The sequence below is a fragment of the Saimiri boliviensis genome, chromosome 7, assembly GCF_048565385.1.
Source record: "Saimiri boliviensis isolate mSaiBol1 chromosome 7, mSaiBol1.pri, whole genome shotgun sequence".
Taxonomy (NCBI): domain Eukaryota; kingdom Metazoa; phylum Chordata; class Mammalia; order Primates; family Cebidae; genus Saimiri; species Saimiri boliviensis.
In genome coordinates this window covers 79820204-79831453 of record NC_133455.1, presented here as the reverse complement: position 1 = coordinate 79831453, position 11250 = coordinate 79820204, and the positions used below count along the sequence as shown (strand labels likewise).

General features: G+C 39.1%; 1 long non-coding RNA gene across 1 annotated transcript; it reads right to left on the bottom strand.

The window, feature by feature from the left end:
• Positions 1-613: 613 nt before the first annotated feature.
• Positions 614-10509, bottom strand: LOC120365089 (uncharacterized). The gene is made up of 3 exons (XR_012518284.1): positions 10398-10509; positions 7158-7355; positions 614-908 (listed from the first exon to the last, which is right to left on the bottom strand). It is a non-coding gene; the product is annotated as an uncharacterized LOC120365089 (long non-coding RNA).
• Between the last annotated feature and the right edge of the window lie 741 nt (positions 10510-11250).

The following is an 11250-nucleotide window of genomic DNA, read 5'->3' as shown; positions in this document are numbered from 1 at the left end:
GCTTCTTGCACTTAGTAAAATGCCTTTATGCTTCCTTCATGTCTTTTTTGTGGCTTAATAGCTCTTTTTCTTTTCTAAGTGCTCAATACTATTCCATTGTATGAATATACTACAGTTTATTTATCCATTCACCTATTGAAGGACACCTTGGTTGCTTCTAAATTTTGGCAATTATGAATAAAGCTGCTATAAGCTCTTGTATGCAGGATTTTGTGTGGACCTAAGTTTTCAACACATTTGGGAAAATATCAAGGAGCATGACTGCAGAATGATATGATAAAAATGTGTTTAGATTTTTAAGAAACGCCAAACTGTCTTCCAAAGTGGTTGGACCACTTTACATTTCTACCAGCAATGAAGGAGAGTGGCTTTTTCGCTACCATTTGGTACTGTCAGTGTTTAGGATATTATCCATCCTAATAGGTGTGTTGCAGTATCTCCTTGTTGTTTTAATTTGCAGTTCCCTAATGATGAATAATGTGGAGCATCTTTTTATAATCAATTCAGATAATCATTTCTTCTTATAATCTCGTGAGGGAAGGTTGCCATTGTTACTACTTCTACTTGGAAGCAGAGGACTAAGAGACTCGGAAAGCTTCCTGAGTTGTCTATAATCTTTATAGGTAAGGAATCATAAATCACAGTTAGACTTCTCAGCTATTGGAGGCTTCATTGTTGAACTACCGAGGGTTGCTCTCTCTGTTTAATGGGGACAGGAAGCTTCTCAACATTTCGAGTGGTGACTATGTTTGACCATGCCTGTGTAATACAGAAGAAAGGTGGCATTTGGTAAATTACCACCTGAAATGAAGGAGCAATCACTGAGCAGCCCACACTGGTTGCCAGAAGCACATCAGGCTGGGGAGAACCACTCCAGCTCATTTTCAGGCAAATCTTTTTTCGTTGATCTGAGAAACAAAAGCAAAAAAGCCTCCAGACGAAACCCAAAAACCAAAACACAACACACATCACACCAAGTCCCTTACACATGAAGCACCATTTAGAGCAGATCCTCATAGCATTGCAAAAAGCATTTTTCTGGCAGACTTTTTTTCCTTTTACACACTTCAGCTATGAATGCTAAATTTTTGTCCTCCGGAACAACGGAATTTCATATACACTATTTTCAGTACTAAAATCTGAATTCCTTGGTTACTCATCAGCTCCGATTCTGGGCTTTAAGCTCAGGATGGTCAAGTTGATGGGTGCAGCAAACCACCGTGGCACATGTATACCTATGTAATAAACTTGCATGTTCTCCACATATATCCTAGAACTTAAAGTATAAGACAATTTTCTTAAAAAAAAATTTAACAGATGTAAAAGAAAAAGGGTATATCTTCAAATTAGCTAAGTTACAAAACATGACACACATCATAATTCCCTTCTCATGTATAATGAAAACTTCTCAAGAAGGGAAATCAGGATGGAAACTTTCGAAATAAAGAAGCTAAAAAAAAAAAACTGAATGGGTTCCCATAGAGCAGAATTTCTTCCTGTCTTTTGAGTTGTACCATTTCCAGTCATTTGGTAGTATTGAATTTGTAGTTTAGGATATGCAGACTAGAAGATATGCCAGTCTGGGAAGGCACCGTTTTCAGAGGATGGAAGGCGTTAGTCATCAGAGGATGTGAACTTTAGGCACTGGTGGTGGGGGAGGGGAGATGGTTAGATTCCTTTGGAGCTTAACTAAATTTCTGCTTATTCAATAGAGCATGTCCTGACATTCCAAACATACATTTTTGGCGCTGCTCTGAGTTCATCAGCCAGCTTTCTTTTTATTGCTTTACCATATTGAAGAATTAAGTAACATCAGAATTGGCAAAATGAAAAGGTAAAGGAGGTTTTCTGAAGCCAAAGTAAGGCACAAAGAAAAGGGTAAGATTGTGGGAAATGAGAACAAGAGGGAAAGAAACCTTGTGTGGAATTTGGAGCAAAATCCTTTTCTTTCTCATGTTGAATTGAAGCCTACAGGATTGCTGCTTCTTAGTAGTGATGAGTGTGTTCATAACCTTAGGCTCTGACATTAGCCAATGAATTCTCAGACAACCATCCAGCAAACCCCTGGTTTGCTATTTTTTCCAAGAGTAATGTGCCAGTCTACATCAGGGAGTATCAGTGATTGGAGATGACCAGAAGTCACAGGCTGTGTGTTTCTCTGGGGTTCTGTGCTCTACTGGAATACATAGCCACCTTTTCACTGGATATGTTAAACAGAAGGCTTTGGGCTGTAATAGAATATCCATCTAAAAGGCACTTCAACAAGAAACCAACAGGCTCATGGTCCCAGGTTTGTTGTAGTAGGGGCTCAGTGATATCATTACAAACTCAAGATTTTTCTCCCCTTTCATTTTGTCAGTGCTACCATGGTGCCTTTGATCCTCAGGTTTTTCATCTCATGGTCACAATATAATTGCTATAGTTCCAAATATCACATTCTTTCCCCATTACATGAAAGACAAAGAAGGGATAGCCAGAAAAACAAATAAGCGAGCAAACAAACAAACAAACAGAAAAACACAACTCTCTTCCCATCTCTCTCTCCTTTTATCCGAGAAAGAAAATATTTCCTAGCATTCTCCAAGCCAGAAATGGCCAGAACTGAGTCACACAGCCAATTCTAGGTGCAAGGTAAGGCTGGAAAACTGTATCCTATTTGGAATTTTAAGTTTTAGAGGACAGGTACAGTGTGGTTCATGTGGGAAGCTGAGGTGGGCGAATCACTTGAGATTAGGAGTTTGAGACCAGCCTGGCCAACGTGGCAAAACCCTGTCTCTACTAAAAATACAAAAATTATCTGGACACGGTGGCATATGTGTGTAATCCCAGCTACTTGGAAGGCTGAGTTGGGAGAATTGCTTGAGCCCGGGAGGTAGAGGTTGCAGTGAGCCAAGATCATGCCACTGCAGTCCAGCCTGGGCAACAGAGGAAGACTTCGTCTTAAAGAAAAGTTTATCATGAGAAGTGGGCTATGCTAGGGAGGAAGGGATAAGAGAATGGAGTAGTCAATGTGGTATAAACAACCATTGCCACAAGTTCAGCAAGATTGCTGAGCACCAACAGGAAAAATCCTTCCCAAAGCAAATGACATTTAGGGTTCATATTGGGATTCAGGGCTGTACCCAACCAAAGAATTCATAGTTGAAGAAAGGGTCAACTAAAATCCTATAGTAAAAAAAGCCCACAATCTCTGATCTGACTATTCTTGTAATCTTAATGCAAGAAATCATAGCACTGGTTATACAATGAAAGGCTAACTTTTTGTACCATGGGGCTGGTTTTGCTATTCCTCTTGTTGTCTGTCTCCCATAGTTCTGTTTCTTAATTCTTCTAGTCCCAGATGGGATTCACTCTATAAAACTTAGCTCCCGTTGATTCCCTGGGGCCCAAATGCTTTTCACTGAACCATTAGGGTTGAATATTTTCACAAAATTTCCCATGGAGAGATGGCGGGTGAGAACCCACCCAGCCCAATAAAATCTGCCATTCCCTCTTCCAAGGCCTTCAATCATCACCAAGCTCAGAATACTGCAGCTGAAAAACACATTTTACTTTTATGTTTAAGGTAAAAGGAGTATTTTGAAAGAGCCAGTACTTCAAGACTGGATTCATCTTTGCTCAAGAGTCTCAACTAATTAAGATGATCTTACTTTACCTTGCAGAAACCCTCTGATTCTTTTTATTTGCTTGAACAATGTGTTGGTTGAAAATTTTAAATGCTGGGAATGCAAATATTCTTAGCTCTCATAAAATAATCTTCTCTTAATAAAAGAACAGAGGGATCACCCACAAAACAAAATACTTCGTCTAGGTTCAACTTGAAGAATTGAAAATATTTGTGTTATCTTGGTTTTCAATAGGAGTTGCCCTGTGGGATCAAATCGCTATTTGTCAGGGCTAATATCCCCACCTCCTGTTTAGCCAGAATCAGATGTACCAGAGAAAAGGAAAAGGAAAATAAAGAGAGAAAATCAAGCCTATTGCACCTGGCCCATTGTGTAATATCCCACACTGGATTGTGAGGTGGGAATTCCTTTTTTGCCCCTCCTTCCATATGTGATCAATTTACATCCTGGAACATGAGGCTTCATTTCCTTGTATCTTTTTTGTTCTAGCTCACATAGCTTTAAATGCTAGTCATGCTCATAAAATTTTCTAATCCTTCCTCAAATCCAGCTCTACCCTGCTTCAGCAGCTCCCTGTGGTAGTAAATGTCACAAGTTGACTATGCCTGTGGGGTTGAATAGAAGTGAGTTTATTTGCACCTCTCTTTCTTCTGTTTGTATTTTCTACCTTCCAGGTGCAATGAATGTGTCCTGCTCTTATTTAAGTTCAAAAATAAATGCAATTTAAAAAAATCTCCTGGAAGTCCCATTTGATCTTAGTTACATAAGCATATTAGAGAATTTGGTTGTTCCCAACATTAGCTGGGAAATGTACTCTAAAAAGTGAATAGACTAAAGTGGGACCAGGGTGCAGTGGAGAATGAGAGCTGTTATCTAGAGAACCTGTCTCAGGCATGTTTCAGCACACTCTACTCCTGATGATGGCTCCATCATCAAAGAATTCTGTGGTCAGATGTATGGGATATGCTGCATAGGCTCCATATGAGCCTTCAAATTGTAAGTTAAAAGGCTTTGAGAGCTTGGCAGGAAGTAGAAAACTCCTGGTCACATTTGTTCAACCCAGTGATTCCCAAACTTATTTGGCCTTGGAACTCTATTTCTTGGGACAGTTATTAGCTGCTGGGGGAGTCAATGTTCAAAAAATACTCCCTAGACAATTTAGGCAAAATATCTTTTCTATAAATAATTTAGTCATTAGTCACTCTTATAGTATTTATGCCTAAAGGCAAAGAGTACAGTATTTGGAGTCAGAAAATCTTGATTCTAGCTTAGGTCAAAGAATGCAATAACTCTTAAGGCCAGTTTCTTAGACTGTGACACAAAATAGACTCATCAAGGTTTCTTAGAGAATTGAATAACGTAGGGAAGCAAATGGTCTGGGAGAACAGTAAAATATTAGGCAAATTTTAAAAATTATATTCTATTTGTTTGACACTCAAAATATGTTATCTTGAATTCTTCTACTATTTGTATAATTTTCTGTTGTTAGTTGGTATACGGTTACTGCAAGTATAGATAACCTTCAAATCTCAATGCCTTTATGTAATAAGAGTCTTATCTTTCTCACTGACCCTGTTCATTTCAGATGTTTCTGTTCAGATAATTCTCTTGAGTGGTTCCCCTATAAGCAGAAACTCAGGGACCCAGGTTCTTTCCATCTTGTGGCTCTACCGTATTATGGCTTCAAGGTCACCTTGGCACTATCCAGCCAGCAGACAGCAGTGGAAGGAAGAATTGGTAGAGGAATACACAAAATGATTTGGGGTCTGGAAGTGGTGCATACCACATTTGCTTCCATTTCGGTTGTCAGAACCAGTCATGTAATCCTTCCTCAGTGCAAGGGTCCTTGTTATTTCTATATTCCAGGAGAAAATGAAATAGCTGCATAAACGTAAAGCATTGTCTCAGGCACAAGGCCTAATTCTCAACCAGTCTATAAGCCCTTCCATTCTTAACATTTGAGCCTTAGCTCCCCATTAATGTTAACAATGAAACAAGTTAAGCAAGTTTTTCTTCTTGCATTGTTTACAATGACCTCAATCAGTTAACTTTTGAAACAAAGAGCTTCCAAGTCACTGTGTACAATCACAGAGAAAATATAGGGAAGATACTCTTGTGGAAATGCAGTCTGATGAGGGAGAGAGAACCCACATAAATATATCTAAACACCACATGCAGTCTCTGCCAAATATTTGAAACCAACTGCAGCTGTGCAGAGGAAACATAAATCTGTTGAGAGTGAAAAAGGAAATAAAGGAAGCGGATAAGCTGGAGGTCTGAATTAATTGGAGCCAGAAAGAGATCATCTGAGAAGGCTAAACTTTATCCAGTATTTTTCAACAGTATGTAATTTTCCTAATTTCAAAAGGTACAAAATTTAGGATGCACAGAAAAATACAAAACATTTAAAAAATCTTTAGAAACCCAGTACTCATCTGCACTCCATATACCTTTTCTTTGTTGAGGTAATTATAATCTACTTTTTGATGTAGGTTCTTCCCATCTCTTTTCTATGCATATACTTACCCTCCCAAATATGATACTCTGCAGGTTTTATGTTTTTTTAAATACTCACTAATAGAATCTTGATATTTTCCAACATTCAGAACATGACTTTTAATTGGCTACATAGTCAACCATGGTTGGGCATAAGTTGTTTCTAACTTTTTACTCTTATAAAAATGGTACATGAACATCTCTTTTGCAACCATCTTTGAACATATCTCTGATTATTTTATGCTCTAAAAGATTTTTAATCATGTGGACTAACATTTGTTGAATTTTATAATGTGTTTACTTTGAACTAAGTTCTTTACATGCAATATCTTATTTAATTCTCAGAACAACTGTTACCTCAGTACTATTAATATTGTATTTATATTCCAGGTGAAGAAACAAGGATTTATTGTATTTATATCTTAGGTGAGGAAACAAGCATTTAAGAATTGTATTTATATTCTAGGTGAGGAAACGGAACTATTAATATTGTATTTATATTCTAGGTGAGGAAACAAGTTAAATAGCTTGCCCAACATGACACAGCTAGTAAATGGAATAACTGGGATTTGAACCAGAACTGGCTGACTTCAAAATCCAAGTTCCATCCACTGTGGAATACTCCACCCCAGGAGTTCACTTAAATTCTCACTAGCAGATTAACCTCCATGGAAAGTTGACAGAGTAATGGATATGGCTCGAGATGGGGCATGTATAATCAGGAAGAATGGTTTATGTGATACTTAGAGAAGAGAGTGGGTAGAGTTTTATGAGGGATATTAACTTTTGCCAGGTTGAAGTTAAAAAATATGAGCTAGTATGTCTAGAGTGGTAAAATCATTTCAAATGAGGGTCTCCAAGCCAAAGTTCAGGAGTGTTTAAAAATTATTTAGAGACAATGGGAGTGCCTGTCCAGTTGTACAAAAGGGAGTGATGTCAAAACAATGCTTGAAAAAGATGTACTTTGTTTCATTCTTTGATTTAGGAAACTGGCCTTTGGCTTGTGGAATGAGATAAGACCCAAGTTTCAGAGGCCTTCGGGGAGACCTTTTGTCATAATTTTCCTCCAGGCTGACGTGTTCTCTGTGGGAATGCGACTCTCTTCACAGTAGCCGTAGAATTTGAAGGGAGCCTGAGATGACCTTGAATGCCTCTTCCATTTCCAGTCTCCATGCGCAGCCACTTCCCTGAGTGCATTCCAAATCCCAAATGGAGTCAGGGTACGAGCGATTGCTGACAAGAGATAAGAATGTTGACCAGAGAGTGTTAGGGCAGAGTATAGCATGGGGGTTGTGAGCGTAAGGTCTATCCCCACACTACCTGGGTTCACATGGTAGCCCCAACACTTACTAGCCATGTGACTTTGGACAAATTACTTATCCTTGCTGTGTCTTAGTTCTCAACTACACAATGGGATAATCATAATAACACTAGTACCTATTTCTCAGAGTCATTGTGAAAATTAAATTAGTTATGATGAGTCATAAATGCTAGCTATTATTATCTCTGCAAGGTAAAGGGTGATTACCAGATAATTTTTGCAGTTAGTCCTATATCCAGCTCTCGAAACACTGTAGGTTTTCCATAGACGCGTATGGATACAAACTGAGAGTCCAGGTCTTAGATCAGGTAAGTCTTGTCCCTGAGTAACACCTTAAACATAAGTTCACAGAGTACCCTCTCACACTCTTCTTTTCTTTTCTGAACTTTCTAGAAGTCATCACTACCACTTTGTGAAGAACACAGAGAAGTCTCAGACCAATGTCTCTTCCTATCTACTTTCTTGTGTGTGCCTCAGTTTCCTCATTTCCTCATTGCTCACTGCTTAGGTAATCTCTGCATGCACATACATGCACACAATTTTTACTTCTTTGCTCTTTTCCTTTTTTCTCATTTCTTGTCTTGTTTTCCTGATGGTGGCAGAAGTTGAACAGGAGCCAGGGGATTTTCTCTCTGATTCCCCTTTTAGTCATAAGTAAGCAGATGAAATTAAGTATCATCTATTTTTAGAGTTTCCAAAGTACCTAAAAGCCTTCTACAGAAATGACGTAAAAGTCTCCAACTACTATCTCAAGTATCTATAATTGAAACTGGTTTTCCTTATGTCAGCATCTAAAACAACCTCTAAATCAATCAGTCACTTTTGAGCCAGTTAATTAATAATAGCAAAATTAAAACCATAGTTTTGAAGTGCACAGTAGGCTGCTACACTATGGGTTAAACAGCACTTAAAGGGTGGCCTGGGAACTAAGTCCTATGGGTAACATTGTTTTTATGGGAAAATACACTCCAAATTCCAGACAACCCATTTATCCACTAACTTTTGGAATATGACCCTTTAGCAAGTTGGAGACTGACTAAAAATATCAAATATTTTGGTGATTTTTTATCAATGCATTAAAAATACATTCTTATGTTTTATCTTAGTAGATTGAAGCAAATTCTAGACTCTTCCATAAGAATTGCTTTTCTGACCTCAGAAGCATAATTGAAAGAGGAGTTGTAGATTTTCTGCAAAGAAAGGGACTGGCTATTTTAATTAGCTTAATGTATGTAAGATCAATTATTTTGAGACAGTAGACAAACAAAATCATTCATAACGTTGGCAGGTTTGTGCAAATGATTTCACAAGGGTAAATCATTTTTAGGTTACATAGGACAGATGTGTACAGTGTATGTGAGAATGTTTGGAAAATATTCTGGACTCTTTTCAAAGGCACACACTACATGTGGAATTAACTGGAATTGGTTTCTTTAATTATTTATTTCTTACCCACACAATAATGATGGGTTCCTGTTTACAGGGTGATTTGGCATTTATACGCCTACAAGTTTCCTTTCCTTTTGACCATTTTTTAAAAGATGCAATATTTTTCCTTTAACGTTAGAAATTGAGTCTCCTGTAAGGTTTTATACAAGAGAGTGAGAGTTGAGGAAATACATTTTGGTGGATGGGCTGTTTGAAACTCATTTTGGCTGAAACAGAAAACTGCAGCCTGTGGAGGGGCAAGGACCCAGAATTGGCCAGAAGTCATGAGTTTTGGCTCTAACTCCTGAATTGAGTGGCTTTGAGCAAGTCACTCACCTCACAGCCCCATTATTTTTATCTACACAGTGAGGGGTTTGGCATCTATGACTTGAAATTCCTTTCCAGCACTATGTTTTGTTTCTGTGGTTGGTAACAATGTAAGAATTTGGGGGGAAGCATTCTTCCAAACTCTTGTCTTTCCACTCACATCATTTCAGCCGAGAGCTGACTGCCAATATCACAGTAACATTGTTTTCGATTCACATCAACTTCAAAATGTGTTTTTAAAAATGGAAGTTAGATGTCCGGGAATAACAACTGATATTTTCCAAAGTTTTTCCTTCCTTCCCTTCCTTCCTTCTTTCCTTCCTTCCTTCCTTCTTTTTCCCTCTCTCACTCCCTTCCTCGCTTCCTTCCTTCCTTGTTTCCCTTCCTCCCTCCTTTCTTTGAAAGCCTTTTAAGAGGTGAACACAACAGTTTTGGCTTGGGACACAGCCCTGCGGGTCAGGATCTAACAAAGGGAAATCCCCGATGTGCTGGAACCTTACAGCTCCAGGAACCGGCTGTTTATGAAAGCTGAAGTACCGCTAGAGTGAGCAAAGAAGCCACTTGTGATTCCAGCCAATTGTCCCCAGTCCAGACCATTCAGAGGAAACGATTCTGCTGGTCTTCTGTGTCCAGTTGCCAAAACCCAGGAGGTGCTGCACCTGCTTAGGAAACTCACAGTGCATGGGGAAATGACTGCTGAGGGGCTCACGCTTTCCCTTTTGAATTGGCAAAACTGCCTCTTTCTTACCTTTTAATACCCTTTCTCTGGATTTTGAGAATCTGACTATTTAAAGATTGCTTTCACACATTTAGTCCCCATCCCAGCTCACCCTGGCCCCTGTAGGTATCTTAACTTTTAAAACTTATGATAAATGAGGGTGGGACTGAGTCGGGAATGGGGTAAACGAGAGGGATGGAAGGACTGGGAGAGATAGAGTGAGGGGATGGAAGATAAGCGTAGGGTGGAGGGGGAAGGGAAGGGTGGAGAGAAAGGAATGAAAATATAAATAACCCAGTGAAGCAAATGAATCAAGCAGCAACCAAATAAGCAAACAAAACAAATATTTATTGACCGTCTATGACTTGCTAGGTGTTGTGATAGGCACCAGGCAAATAGCTGAGCCATGCAGCCAGGTCTCTGCCTTGTGAAATTTACAGTCCAAAGAGGGAGGATATTAAACAAATACTTTAACAGTTACAACTGTGACACAATTGCCGTGGAGAAATACAAGGGGCCCTCGACCGAGTCCAGGAGGTGAGGAGGATGATGTTCAAGCTGGGTATTTCCATGCCATTTTCCAAATTGAAATCTGAAAGCAAATTATATTGCAATATGATGTATGTTTTTTTCCAAGTGAAACCCAAGCACACATCCTGCTCTGCCCCACCCTCCACCCCCACACGGGAAGCTCCCTCCCTCTTCTCGGGATCAGCCTGGGTGTTCTGTAGCTCTGACGCCATCCTGAGAGCTCCACTGCCGCCCTCCTTCCCCTGCCTCCCAAGTTCGATGCGGAGCGCCACCTAGAGTTTGGCCGACACATTCCCGTAACCATAGGGTACAAGGATGCTTTGAAATCTAGGATATTTGCTAATTTTTGAGAATTGAATAAATAAACCGTTGAAAAATGAATAACAGAATGAGTGAATGAACAAAGTAGTAGGCAAATATACAAACAAGACAAACATTTTCATTCACTGCCATTGGCATCCAGTGTGAATTCAAAAGACTCCAAGTTTTCTAAAAAGAATGTCTTTCTCTAGGCGCTTTCCAAGATTTGTTTTGCAAAGCTGCCAAGGAGAATACTAGACAATGAATCGGAAGTAGCAAGTCTCACGGTGATATCCAAAGTGTTTTTCATCCAAACCTCAGAGCAGGAAGGTTCCAAAAAGATGCCTAAGTCAAATTAAGATGTTAAGTCAAATTTGCCTCGTTCTTACTAATAACTACCCGATAATTTATTGAACAGTCTATATTACTGAAATACCTATGGCATTAAGATAGAACCAACTGTTGTGATTTATGGAGTAGGCTAACATTGCAGCTGTTAAGGA